The following is a 14,513-nucleotide window of genomic DNA, read 5'->3' on the forward strand; positions in this document are numbered from 1 at the left end:
AAACAGAACTTGCCTCCTTGCCTTGGAAAGAGTGTGTGTGTGGTGTGCAGGCCCAGAAAGCATGCATGCCTCCCGGCAGCCGAGTGCCACTTCTAGAGTAGAGAAACAGGTAAGAAGCCTCCTTGCAGCTGAGCACTTCTCCTCTAAAATAGAAACAGCTTAAATGCCTATGATGGGAAGGGGAGCCTGGGAATCCCCCCCCTCCCCAAAAAATGAGCCGATAGAAAACTGATCTTTCAGCACCCCAGAGCAAAAACAGATATCTGCCCTCATGGTTTCAGGAGGCTCCCAAAAACGGATTAGGGCCCCTCTGAAAGCCGGGACACAAAACGGGTCAAGGTTTATCCAGATTACACAAGCCTACTGAACAATCTTCTTGTTCAAATATATGGTCTGAACGTTTGGATTTGCAATTATTTTTAAAGTTCTTATTTCTTCCACATAAGCTTTTCCTTGGATGTAAGATATTTCAATATGCATGTCAAAGTTCCTTGGGTTGTGTCACATGTGTGTGACATTGTAACTGACTGTATTGGGCTGTATTGTCTAGTACTCACAAAAAATTACATATAAACCATTTCATTTTCTGATTTAAGTTTCACCGCTTTGAGTCGCCTGAGGGCTGAGAAAAGCGGTATATAAATAAAGTAAATAAATAATAGTTGCTAAAATTAGCATAAATAACAATTATGCTGGGGAAAGAGGAAGGCAAAAGGAAGAGGGGCCGACCAAGGGCAAGATGGATGGATGGCATCCTTGAAGTGACTGGACTGACCTTGAAGGAGCTGGGGGTGGTGACAGCCGACAGGGAGCTCTGGCGTGGGCTGGTCCATGAGGTCACGAAGAGTCGGAGACGACTGAACGAATGAACAACAACAATTGTGTGATTAATGAATTTCTAGATGACAAAAATGAAACTTGCAGTAAAATATTTTAACTTTTATGAAGCAGAAAGTAAAAGTGTAGAAGTACCTCTTACTTAAAACAAATAATGGAACAGAAGGGGAGTGTTACGGCATTTTTAGAAAATGTGCATGAAGACAGCAAGATGTGCTTCTGATAGACCACTAGACTACTACTGTATGCTCTACCCTTCTACCCTGAACTTCAGAAATATACTGGCATAGCTGCTTTTAAAAGACTTCAAGCCAACAACTCATCTCTTTTCTTTAGATAGCCATGCACTGTTTCCATTCTATTCCACAACAGTATTTACATTTCCCTTTAAAATAACTCTCTTTTCATTGCATTTCTCTTCCCCAATTTAGTCACTTGGCAGAAAGGGACAATTCTGTGTTCACTTCCTTCCGGACTAGAGCAAGTAACACTGTTGTTCTTTGCTCCCATCCTGGCTTTCAACAGCCTCCTCCTCTGTGAATAGCAACCCTGTGTCTGGCTGTGGGAAAGGGCCAACAGCAGCAATGTGATTATACCTAATCCTTGTCAGTGGGCTTTTAAAAAACTGCAGTCTGCAAAGCGAAGAACAGTTACACTCTATACCATGGCTTCTTCTTCCTCCTCTGCCAGCGGTATGGAATGGAAAACCCAAGGCATACATGACTCCAAAGAAGACGGAAAAAGCTGCATCACTTAGGAATGATTATAAATAATGGTACCCATTCAAGACGTGCACACAATAGAGAATTTCCACCAAGAGTAATGCTATCTCTAAAAAAAATTAGATGTTAATAGAAACTGCCATTCTTGTTTCATTTAACTTTCTAAATTAAACAATCATTGTCCAATCTTTGGAAAGGGGAAATTTGAATATCTAATACTTCTGAGCAGACATAGCTTCCCTTTTTAAAACATTTTACTAAATATGCAACTGCAAAGGACTGCAAAATGTAATTCTGTGGAAACAAATATACTGGCGGTGTTCAGACATAACCCCACCCTGGGATTAATCTGAGGAAGAATTCAGTAAAGTTTTGAGCAACCCTTATCCAAAAATCAGAAATATTTAAAATGCCCAAAGGACTCATATGGATGACTGATACAGTTTGCTTTCTGATGGTCCAACGTACACAGATGTTGTTTCATGCACAGAGTTATTCAAAATATTGTATAAAATTACCTTTAAGCCACATGCATACGGTGTGTATAAAATATATTTTGTGTTTAGACTTGGGTCCCACCTCCAAGACACCTCAATAGCTATATATGTGCAAATATAGGTAACACGGTATACGGTAATTGAAAACACTTCGGGTTGCAAGCATTTTTGGATAAGGCATACTGTACCTGTACTGTATCTCCTTTTGATTCGTATGTACAAAATCAGTTGCCATATTCCTTCAACCAATCCTAATAATGACAATGAATACTACTACAAACCACAAACTGCAGGGGGAAAGAATTCATCAAGTTTGTGTAATGCTGAAGAGTTAGTTTTAAAATTAGGTTCACAACGTTTATCAGATCAACATTTTTGGAACTCACAAAATGACCCAATCCTTCAATGAGATCGGGCATGGGCAAACTTTGCCTCTCCAGGTGTTTTGGACTTCAACTCCCACAATTCATTAACGCCAGTAAGCTGCCTGTGATTTCTGTAAGTCCAAAAGATCTGGAGGGCCAAAGTTTGCCTATGCCTGAATTAGATAAATAAGGTTATCAGTCTCCAAACGTAATGTAATATTAAAACATGTAGACTTCTCACAATATTAGGAAGTTTTTATTTCTCTGTAGGCATAAAGCCTACACTCCTCAGCACAAATGCTCAGAAGGAACAACCAATGAATCAATGAAATATATTCCTAAAAATCATTTATAGGGCTGCAAAGGTTTTTGCTACAATGTCTTCTTTTTCAATCAGCTTCTGGATTCTTAAGAAGGTCAAGCCATTTGCAAGCTTGGATTCCTTCCACTGAAGAGGCAGCTGCCGGATGTTCTTATCACTTGCAAACATTGCTAGCATTGTAGTGGTAGAATGCTTATGAGTAGCAGTTTTTTTCAGACTGTCAAAAATAAAACCAACACACATAACCTCTCAAACGGAAGCAACATATATACCAGAAATCAGAAACAGTTCCATATTCACGCTGCTGACTCATGTTGTTTGAATGAAAACAGAGGCCCACTTAAATCTGTTATTAATTACAACAATAAGAGATATAAACAAGGTGCACATTTATTTCATTTTTCATGAAAGGTATTAAGAGTCTCAGGATGGTGTACAATAACATTATTTAATCTATTTAAAACTACAAAATGTAATTTAAATGGACTAAAAGCATGTTAAATGATTTGACAAAGAAAGTTTAAACTAGTTAAAACACACACATAGGCCAATTTGAATGAAATTAACTAAGAGAATCAAAATTGATCCCAAAGGCTAACCAAACTGAAAATAATTTACCACAAAAATATGAAGAAGGCAAAAAAAAAAAAACATAAGTGGCATGATAGTAAAGGTTTCCCGAGACATTAAGTTTAGTCGTGTTCGAGGCTGGGGGAGTTGTGCTCATCTCCATTTCTAAGTCAAAGAGCTGGTGTCTCTGGTGTCATGTGGCCAGCATGACTGCAGGGAGTGTCATTACCTTCCCGCTGAAGTGGTACGTATTGATTTACTCATATTTGTATGTTTTCCAACTGCTAGGTTGGCAGAAGCTGGGCCTAACAGCGGGAGCTCACCCTGCTCCTTGGATTAGATCTGCCAATATTTCGGTCAGCAAGTTCAGCAGCTCAGCAGTTTAACCCACTGCGCCAGCAGAACTATGAAGAAGGAAAAAAACCCACAAGTGGCATAATAGCCTTACAATACATTATATCTAGCGACATATGTAAATAATGCATATATGAAGATATATTTAGCAGCCCTAATGCCTGAAGTGTACCCTTCCGATGGGCAAAATATGGACAGGAGGGCATATGTGGCTCTTTGGATCTTTAAGTGTTGCCCACAGAACCTCCTAAATCCCTCCAAAATTTAAAAAAGGTTTTCAGGCTGGTGTTTTTTTATGGGGGGGGGGGGGAATAATTGGCCCAAATTTTCAAACATTTCCTTTAAAAAACAACAGGAAAATGACCCTGGTCCTATTTGCAGCTACACATGACTGGTGCAGACTGTTAGAGTTGGAAGCGACCAAAGGGCTATCCAGTCCAAGCCCCTGCCATGCAGGAAAACAACAATCAAAGCGCTCCAAACAGATGACCATTCAGTCTCTGTTTTAAAATGTCCAGAGAAGAGACGCCGCCACCCTCCAATGCAGCATATTCCACTGTCAAACAGCTCTTACTGCCAGGAAGGGGTTTTTTTTTCTATTGTTTAAGTGGAATCTCTTTTCCTGCAGTTTGAATCCATTGCTCCATTGTGTCCTAGTCTCCAGAGGAACAGAAAACAAGTTTCCCCCCTCCTCAATGTGCCACCTTCTCAAATATTTAAACATGGCTATCATCTCAGCCTTCTCTTCTAAATGAGCCACTAGACACCAAAAACACGTTCCACGTTGGGCATAATTAGAAACAAAACTGCCAATATCATACAGCCCAAACAAATGGGTGAATGTATGGGATGAGCTTGCTGCAATTTTTTATGTTACCTATATAATTTACTGCATATGTATCGGTTTTATTTTCACACCTGCACACATAAAAAGTCATGGTGGGATTAGCTACGCCAGCTCAGGGGCCCAGTCCAGTAATGACACACTGATGCTGGATACTATTGACAATAAGAACACCATTACTAATAGCTTTCCAGTCAGAGTTTTCCACCAATGAAAATGAGCTGCCAGAACAAACAACCGCTTCTAGGGTGAAATAGTACTTCCACCCCATCCTAACTAGCTCCCAGCCTGCAGATTTAGGGATTAGGGATGTTTTTATCTGTCAGCCCAGACTCTGCACATCTCTATGAACAATCTGCACGGTCACGTACAATTCGATAATTGAGCTAAGAAGCAGAGGAAGAGGCAAGTAAAATTAAAATATCAGATCATTGCCTTGTGGCAAGGGATTAAAGGCAGGCCTTGTAAAATTCAATATTTTCTTAAGTGACCACTGCATGCACTGTTGTTTCGGAGAGTGTTTCTGATTACAGAGGAAACCACCCCACTGGCTCCAAAACACTATTTGTATATTTCACTTGCCCTACTTCCCAAAGCACTTTATTATTTGGCTTCTAGACATCAGTACTTCTACATTTTCAGGTTACTCGCACCATTAGGAGAAGCACAGAAAGGATGAAAAGAGTCAACAGAGAACCTAAACTCTCTGTATCTCTATAATGGTGCTTTCTTTTGCTTGTACAAAGAGTGCATAGCAATTAGAAGCTACTTGGTCACAAGCCAAGAAATACCATCCAAATTGATCATCTCTGTATTCTGTTCTACTGGTGAGGTTTTTCCCCCCACTGCAAGTTGTTAAATTATTTAAACCATTGAAAGACCCTCTTCGACCATCTCAGACCATTATAACAATATTAAGGGAACACAACATAGTAATATATGAAAATGTATGCAACCATCTCTGTTCATTTCTATCAACTGCATTTTTTTTGCAGATGTACTATAAAATTTCCTTCACAGTGTCAGGATGAGTTCAAAGGGACATGCTTACAAGTCAGGGTTAGATAGATAAATACATAGATAGACACACATACACACAGAGAGACAAACACACACATATATATTTCATGAAAAACCGAATGTATGTAAAAGGTAAAGGTAAATGTTTCCCCTGACATTAAATCTAGTTGTCTCCAAATCTTGGGGGTGATGCCCATCTCCATTTCTAAGCCGAAGAGCTGGCATTATCCATAAACACCTCTACAGTCATGTGGCCAGCATGACTGCATGGAGCGCTGTTACCTTTCTGCCAGAGCGGTACCTATTGATCTATTCACATTTGCATGTTTTCAAACTGCTAGGTTGGCAGAAGCTGGGCCTAACAGTGGGAGCTCACTCCACTCTCTGGATTCAAACCATCAGTTTTTCAGTCTGCAAGTTCAGCAGCTCAGCAGTTTAACCCCAATTTTAAAATTGGGAGAACCAGCACGGTTGTTAATGGTTTAATGGTTGGACGAGGACTCTGGAAATCAGGGCTTGAAACCTCACTCAGCCTCAGAGGAAGACAAAGGCAAAATCCCTCTGAACAAATCTTGCCAAGAAAACCCCATGATAGCTTCACCTTAGAGACTCTGTAAGCCAGATATGATTTGAAGGCCCACAACAATAACTTTTAAATAAGTAACAAAAAAAAACTTTGATTAGATGACAGCCAAACTGAATTCAAGATTTAATTGACAGAAAGACTAGCATCTGAAGTATATTGTTGGCAGATCTAAGACTAAACTAAAAACATCAACATTCCGTTTATCAAGGATGTGTACACAATATTAAAATGCAAACTGGCTGTGTTTCTAGAAAAATAAATCTGTTAGTATTTGTCAATAAGAAACGGTTGCCTTCACTATGTGTGCTTGCTTGGACCAAGTTCCGCAATGTTCAGTGTGGCCTAATCCCTGACAAAAAGGCACAGGATAGTAGTCTGAAAGCAGGCCTCTGTGTGCTAAGTGCTGGTATCCTATATATGTGTCCACACAGAAGAAGAAAAAAGGTACAGCTCTCCAGATACTGGAATATAACCCATCTTTCACTATGCTCTACTGGTACTGAGGACACTAGTCTTTCTGTCAATTGTACTCATGTATAAGTTGACCTCATGTATCAATTGAGAGCTGGTTTGGGGACCAAAATTCTGGTTGAGAAACGGCAAGTCTCTTCCGGTGTGAGAGAATTGCCCATCTGCGAGGACATTGCCTAAGGGACGCCCAAATGTTTTACTATCCTGTGGGAGACTTCTCTCATGTCCCTGCATGAGAATCTGGAGTTGACAGACGGGAGCTCACCCCACTCCCCGGATTCAAACCGCTGACCTTTCAGTGAGCAGTACTCACCCATTGCGATACTGGGGGCAATATGACTCATGGATAAATTGATACTCATTCTGTGAAGGGAGAAAGACCCAGTGCTGACTCAGGGGCCCAGCTGCCCATCGCCATTCCTCTGCTCAGAACTGTCTTTTAGGTTCTTCCAGGACTGACTCAGCTCTTGCCTTTTGGCCCTCTGCTCAGAGAATGAGGTGGTTTGTTTCAGCAAGTTAAGGCACAGTACTTACATTGACCTGTGGGTAAGTTGAGGGTCATTCCACAGAGAGGGGCAAGTGCCAATGCCACCTAAGAGGGCCTGCCGCCCCCAGCCAAGCACCCAAAAAGGACAGAAGAACGTAAAGAGGGTCGGTGCTTCTTTGAGGTTATCCCAGGATGGACTCATCTCACTTCACACTGCTTTACATAGAGGAGGGAATGGTTCCTTTTTTGATAAGAGTTACAGCACAGTACTTATACTGACCCATGGAGAAGCTGGTCCAGGTTTATTTATTTATTTATTTATTTATTTATTTAGGTCACTTCTACCCCGCCCTTCTCAACCCCCGAGGGGGGTTCTGGGGGTTGTTGTTTTTTTACCAAAATTTCTAGACTTATACTTGAGTGTACAGGGCAAATAAATTGATTTCTCCATCCAAGAGGGCCAGAAATGGTGCCACAGCAGAGATTGCTGAAAGTGCTAGTGTTTCTTTTAGGCCCTTTCAACCCTGCAAGATTATCAAAGCAGATAATCCACATGATTATATGAATCTTCACTGCCATATAATTCAGTTCAAAGCAGATAATCTGGATTTTATATGGTAGTGTAGAAGAAGCCTTAAGTTTCTCACAGAATGGACCTTTCTTCTTTAAGAAAGGGACGGCTCCTTTCTTTTGAGATGGGTTAAAGTACAATACTGTACTCACATTGACCCATGGATAAGTCATTTTGGTATTGTTTTTCTGATTAAAATGTTTGGCCTTATACATGAGCATGTAGGGTATGTAAAACACCTCATCCAAGTATTTTTGCCCCTTACTTCCAGGTGGAGCCACAGTCCAGCATCCCCTGGAAGATCACCCTGAATGACACTCCAGTTTCTTGGTCGCTGTGAGTTTTCACTGAACTATTATCTGTTTGAGGCAAGTGTGAATGCTGCAATTGATTACCTTGATTAGCACTGAATAGCCTTGCAGCTTCAAGGCCTGGCCGGTTGCTGCCTGGGGACCCTTTGTTGGGAGGTGTTAGCTGGCCCTGATTGAATCTTGTCTGGAATCAACCCCCAGGCAGCAACCAGCCCGGCTTTGAAGCTGCAAAGCCATTCAATGCTAATCAAGGTGGCCAATTGCAACATTCACACTTGCCTCAAGCAGACAAGAGTTCTTTCTCCCACTTTGGACATTCCAGATATATAAACCTCACTTGCCTAGTTTCCAACAGAGCTCACAACCTCTGAGGCTGCCTGCCAAAGATGTCAGGAGAGAATGCTTCTGGAACATGGCCCCACAGCCCAGAAAACTTACAGCAACCCAGTGATTCCGGCCATGAAAGCCTTCGACAACACTCCAGTTCCTCTTTCCAAAAATGCCTAGATATGTATAATAATAAACACTCCACCTCTGTGTATGAAGGCGACTGTGGTCTTATTGGGACAACAACACAGGTTCATCCAAAGCTTAAGTCACCCAAGGGAGCGGGGCCCTTGAAATAAAGGAAACGGGAGGGAAACTTTGAAGAACAAAGGCCTTGACCCCTCCTCGCGCTCACCCGGCCGCCAAGCGGGAAGAAAGGCAGGCCAACGGGGGCTCCCAGTCCAGGAGAAGCCACATGGCTGGAGGGGGGCACCCCGTCACGTGGCTCCCGGCGGCCAACGGCAGCCCAGGACGGGCGGCGCAGGCCCCGCCCCCGCCTCGCTCCCAGGCCCGCTTTCCGCCCGTCCGGCCACCTTCGGGACCTCGGCGCATGCGCAGAAGAGCCCGGCGCGCGGTCGCGGGGCTGGCAACTCGGACCAGAGCAGGGCCTAGGCACTCGCCAGGTGTTTTGGACTCCAACTCCCAGAAGCCTCGGCTGCCTTACCCGATGGTGAGGGATTCTGGGAGATGGAGTCTAAATCAGTCACCCGGGAAAACAGTTCCTGGGGATAGGATAGGCCGCTGGGGCGCTCCCTTCAGCCACAAAGCCGCCCGCTCTCGCCTTTTCGGCTGGGCCTCGGCTGGCGGGCCTGGCCACAGCCCTGGCTCTCCCCCAGGACGCGAGGCGTTCGCTTACCTTGTGGCTCCGGGCTGGAGGGGCGGCCGGTCCGTCTCCCCCGCTACCAGCCCGGCGGGCTCACGCTCGTGCCGCCACCGCCGAGGAGGGGGAGGCCGAGGAGGAGGCCGGCAGCGCACAAGAGCCCTATTGTACTATTGCCGCCGCTTCTGGTGCTGCTGCTGCTAGCGCTGCTCCTGCCGCCTTCGCCTCGGAGGCTCCTCCTCTTCCCCTTCCTTCCCTTCTCTCTCTCTCTCTCCCTCCCTGTTGGCGCTTCCCTTTCGCCCGGCTTTGGCACCTGCTGCTTGCCCCCGCCTCGCCTTGGCCCGCTGTCGCCCACCGGGGCCTCCTTAAGAGCAGGCACGCAGGGGAGGGAGGGAAGGAAAGGAGGGAAGGGAAGGGAAGGGAAGGGAAGGGAAGGGAAGGGAAGGGAAGGGAAGGGAAGGGAGGGGAGGGGAGGGGAAGGGAAGGGAGGGGAAGGAGGGAGGGAGGGAGGGAGGGAGGAAGGAAGGAAGGAAGGAAGGAAGGAAGGATCGAAGGATCCCCTCCGAGGCCTCCGTTGCCCTCTGCTGAAGCGCCCTCTCCACTCCTGCTTCCCACAACCAGCCACATTTCTCAAAATCCAATCTCCACAGGGACAGAAAGTGAGGTGGAATCTTCTGGACAGGGGCACAGCCAGCAAACCATACCCCACATGGGGTATTCGCCTTTTCCTATGCTATCCAAAGCATATGTTAGGAATTCTGGGAGTTCAAGTCCCAAACACCCAGAGGGCCCACATTTGGCCATGCCTGATCTACACAGTGGTTCCCAATCTGTGCTCCATGGACCAACAGAGGTCAGCAAGAACTAAACTATGGTCTGCGGCCTTATTTATTTACTTACTGTATTTCTATACCGCCCTTCTTAGTCTATCAGCGACTCAAGGCAATTTACCACTAATCAGTATACATAATATCAAAATACAAATTAAAACATAAAAACAGTTTAAAACCACAGCAACACAATAAAACCCTTACTGTTAGTACTCTGTTGCAACAAGAGCGACTGGTCGCACAAAACCCTCTTATGGTGCCAAGGCTTATTAAATATGGTGTTCTGTGGGTGAGCAGATAACAACTGCTGAATGCCATATCATAGAATCAGAGTTGGAAGAGACCTCATGGGCCATCCAGTCCAACCCCCTACCAAGAAGCAGGGAAATCACCTTCAAAGCACCCCCAACAGATAGCTATCCAGCCTCTGTTTAAAAGCCTCTAAAGAAGGAACCTCCACCACACTCCGGGGCAGAAAGTTCCACTGCTGAACCGCTCTCACAGGAAGTTAATGTTCAGGTGGAATCTCCTTTCCTTTAGTTTGAAGCCATTGTTCCACATCCTAGTCTCCAGGGCAGTTGAAAACAAGCTTGTTCCCTCCTCCTTAAGACTTCTTCGCACATATTTATACATGGCTAAACATGCCCAGCTCTTTAAGCCACTCATCATAGGGCTTGTTCTCCAGACCCTTGATCATTTTAGTCGCCCTCCTCGGGACACATTCCAGCTTGTCAATATTGCTCTTCAATTGTGGTGCCCAGAATTGGACACAATATTCCAGGTGTGGTCTAACCAAGGCAGAATAGTGAGGAAGCATGACTTCCCTGGATCCTTGTTTCCACAAACAGCCATATTCCTATGATTTCATAGCAGTGTGCCAGGCCAGTACCAAGTGGTTCATTGTACTGTATAGATCCCCTGGTTGTGTACTGGGTTAAACCGCTGAGCTGCTCAACTTTCTGGCCAAAAGGATAGTGGTTCGAATCTGGTTAGCGGGGTGAGCTCCCGCTGTTAGCCCCAGTTTCTGCCAACCTAACAGTTCGAAAACTGTTGAGTAGATCAATAGGTACCACTCAGGCAGGAAGGTATCAGCACTCCATGCAGTCATTCTGGCCACATGACCTTGGAGGTGTCTGCGGACAATGCCGGCTCTTCGGCGTAGAAATGGAGATGAACACCACCCCACAGGGTTGGACATGACTAGACTTAATGTCAAGGGGAAACCTTTATCCTTACCAATAGATCCGCATAATATGTTGGGAGTTTTACCCTCAAGAAGACCTTGGGTGAATCCACAATGTGGAAGTCATGCAGTCTGACACCACTGTAATTGTCTTTGCCACCTTCAATGCAATGGAATCAGGGTCTTTGTAGTTTTACAACACCTTCAGCCTTCTCTGCCAGAGTGATAGTGCCACACCAAACTACAAATCCCAGGATGCCACAGCATTGAGCCACAGCAGTTTAAGTGGGCTCAAACTGCAATGATTCTACAATGTAGATCAGTGGTTTTCAACCTGTAGGTCCCCAGGTGTTTTGGCCTTCAACTCCCAGAAATCCTAGCCAGTTGTTGGGATTTCTGGGAGTTGAAGGCTAAAACATCTGGAGACCCATAGATTGAGAAACACTGATGTAGATGAATCTCTTGTTTGAGCTGGAGCATTCTGAATTCAGAGATCTAGCCATGTTGGTCTGGGCCAGAGTTTTACAGGATAGAAAGAGATCTTGTAGCACCTTTGGGACTGAAAAAAGGAAATTAGTAACCTTCGCTTTCTTAGACATAAGCCTGGCTGCTGTTTTATTGCACGGCTCAGAAAGTGAGGTTATATTCCCACTGGTTTTGAAACCCAACTATCCAGAAATCCCAGGCCTGCTACTATCATAGAAACCAAAACCTAACAATGCGGTTAGTTAAGTGTGCTTCTCCTTTTTTTGTTTTTAAATAAACTGCATTCCTCCACAGATAGTTGGCTAGGTCAAAGACCAACTGCTTGTTCGCTTAACCAAAGCAAAGATTTTATCGATGCATAGGTCACAGTCATGCACCACAAAATATGCCTGTGGGGTATTGTGTACATATGCAAGTACAGTAACTCTGAATGGAAGAAAAATTATGGGGAACTCTCTTATTGCAAACAAAACTCAAAATGAACTCCCAAAAAGCAGTTAGTATGACAGGGGACGGGGCATAGTGTACAGGTAGTTGCTCAAGCAGAAGATTGGTCGGAAGGTATTTTTCCTATAGAGTCTGAGGCCCACCTTTACTCAAACTACTAAAAGTACACAAAGTACTAGCCACTGGCAAGAACTTGAGGGAAGAGGGAGTGATCTAGGGGCTATAAATATGGTGTAGGTGTTATGCAGAAATTATATACAATGGGCCCTTGGTATCTGCTAGTGTTTGGTTCCAGGATTCCCCATGGATACCAAAATCTGTAGATGCTCAAGTCTCCTTAAATACAATGATGTAGTAAAATGGTGTCACTGATATAAAACAGAAAAATAAAGATTTTCTTTTCGGATATTTTTAGTAAATTCAAGCCATGGATGGCTGGATCTGTGGATACAAAATCTGTGGATATGGAGACCTGACTGTATTTGTCAGTCACATGACAAGGAGATTGGTCTTAGCAACACTAAGTTCTAAATTAAGACAAAACAAATGAGTGGACTTTAGAGCAAGTCAAGCGGGATCTATCACTAAAAGTGAAAATGAGTTTAAAAATGATTGGTTCAAGGAAACCACTGCCCTTGTAAGACTTGAGAAGGGTTCTTACTTACAGGGTGTCTTGGAGGTCTCTTATTCATAGTGTTGCCATAAGTTAAAATCGACTTGACAATGAACGATGTCCTACTTAGTTGTGCTAAAAATATAAGAGTTCAACTAGAAGCCCATGTGACTTGAGAATTAATAAATATGCAAGTTGAGTTCAGCACATTTTATCTCCATACAGATATATCCTTAAGCAGTTATTTAAACGCAAATAAGTAAAATGCACATGAAAACCACTGCAGACATGAGAACCTCATTATTGCTCCAAAAAATATTCACACCACAAAATGGATTTTTGTCTCACTAGGTCCTCTAGTGCAATTCTATGAAAAGGTAAAGGTTTTCCCCTGACGTTAAGTCCAGTTGTGTCCGACTCTGGGGGTTGGTGTTCATCTCCATTTTCTAAGCCAAAGGGCTGGCGCTGTTCATAGACACCTCAAAGGTTATGTGGCTGGCATGACTGCATGGGGTGCCATTATCTCCTACCGAAGCGGTACCTATCGATCTACTCACATTGACATGTTTTCGAACTGCTAGGTTGGCAGAAGCTGGGCCTAACAGTGGGAGCTCACATCGCTCCCTGCGACCTTTTGATCAGCAAGTTCAGCAGCTCAGTGGTCTAAACCCACTGTGCCACTGGAGGCCTGTGCAATATTATGGTATAGTTAAAATACAGGTTTTTCTATTATTCATGACTTCAGATATCCACAAGGATGTATTGGAATGTATCTGTCACATATAGGGGAGTTATACTCTATGCGCAATTCATAGCCATCCAGTTAAAAAAGCAGCATAACAAGCCTGACCAGCTGGTACAGTTGCAGCAAAAATTCACTGCCTCCCTTTCTATGGAGGAAATCACTGCTGACTCACATTCAGTCCTTTGCATAAGTAGAAAATCTTATGTGAGAGACAAGGGAAAGAAGGAATCTGCCCACACTTCATACAACTTGTGGCTCTTAGTCAGCTATCCAGTTTCCTCTAGAAATCAACTAGGTTTTCAAGAACTTCCATTTTTTCCTGTTTTCTTACTGACAGGAAGAAAGCAGTCTTTGTGGAAATAGCTTGGGGATGTAAGAAAGAATTATCCTTCCTCCCCCTCTGTATTCCCTAGATGTCTGCAGACAGGGAGGAGAGGTTGCATAAATCACATGCTGTGATTCATCTCTCTCTGCACATGTGACCCAACTAGCACCTGATACAGCCCTGAGGACAAAAAATGCAGTGTCTCGCATAAAGGAATGCTTTGTGGACAAACGGGTGAAATTCTGAGCCTTTTGGAAAAAATTCTCAAGCTGAGAAAACTGGCTTTCATCTGCATCAGTGAGAATAAGAGGTAACTTCTGGAAATAAAATGATGCAATTATATTTTCTTTATAAGGCACTTCAAAAGTTCCAGCTCACGACCTCACCTTCTTAATATGGAAATTCATTACAATAATTCCTGTTTAAAACATAAACTCTGGTCTTACCTCAAAGCAAAAGTCAACATACTGCAGGATTGATACTCTTGCTGCCTGCTTTTGGGTTGACTCCAATACATAGTGATCCTATCATAGGGTTTTCTAGGCAAGACGTATTTAGATGTGGTCTGTCATTGCCTTCTTAGAGACTGTGTGACTTGCCCAAGATCACTATATGTTTTTCTACAGCTGAACAGGGAACTGAAGACACTCTCCTCTAGTCCCAAGTCCAATACTCAAACCATTCAACACAGTGGCTCTTACTGATTCCCTATGAGACTTAAACACTATTTTTATAAGACTAAACCATTTCCTAGACATTGTAATCTGTATTTGCTGGTTT

At 43.7% G+C, this 14,513-nt stretch overlaps 1 protein-coding gene across 3 annotated transcripts in view; it reads right to left on the reverse strand.

Moving 5' to 3' along the window:
- The window catches only part of JADE3 (jade family PHD finger 3), a 46,203-nt gene extending 36,825 nt beyond the window's left edge, over positions 1–9,378 (reverse strand). Inside the window, exon 1 of one of the 3 annotated variants that reach the window (XM_060769839.2) lies at positions 9,141–9,378. The gene's annotated coding sequence lies outside the window, so the exon portion shown is untranslated. Of the gene's footprint in view, positions 1–8,639; positions 8,665–9,140 lie in introns of those variants that run through there. The other 2 variants (XM_060769837.2, XM_060769840.2) reach the window with 2 other exon arrangements.
- Positions 9,379–14,513: the final 5,135 nt, after the last annotated feature.

Source organism: Anolis sagrei, chromosome 3 (genome assembly GCF_037176765.1).
Source record: "Anolis sagrei isolate rAnoSag1 chromosome 3, rAnoSag1.mat, whole genome shotgun sequence".
Taxonomy (NCBI): domain Eukaryota; kingdom Metazoa; phylum Chordata; class Lepidosauria; order Squamata; family Dactyloidae; genus Anolis; species Anolis sagrei.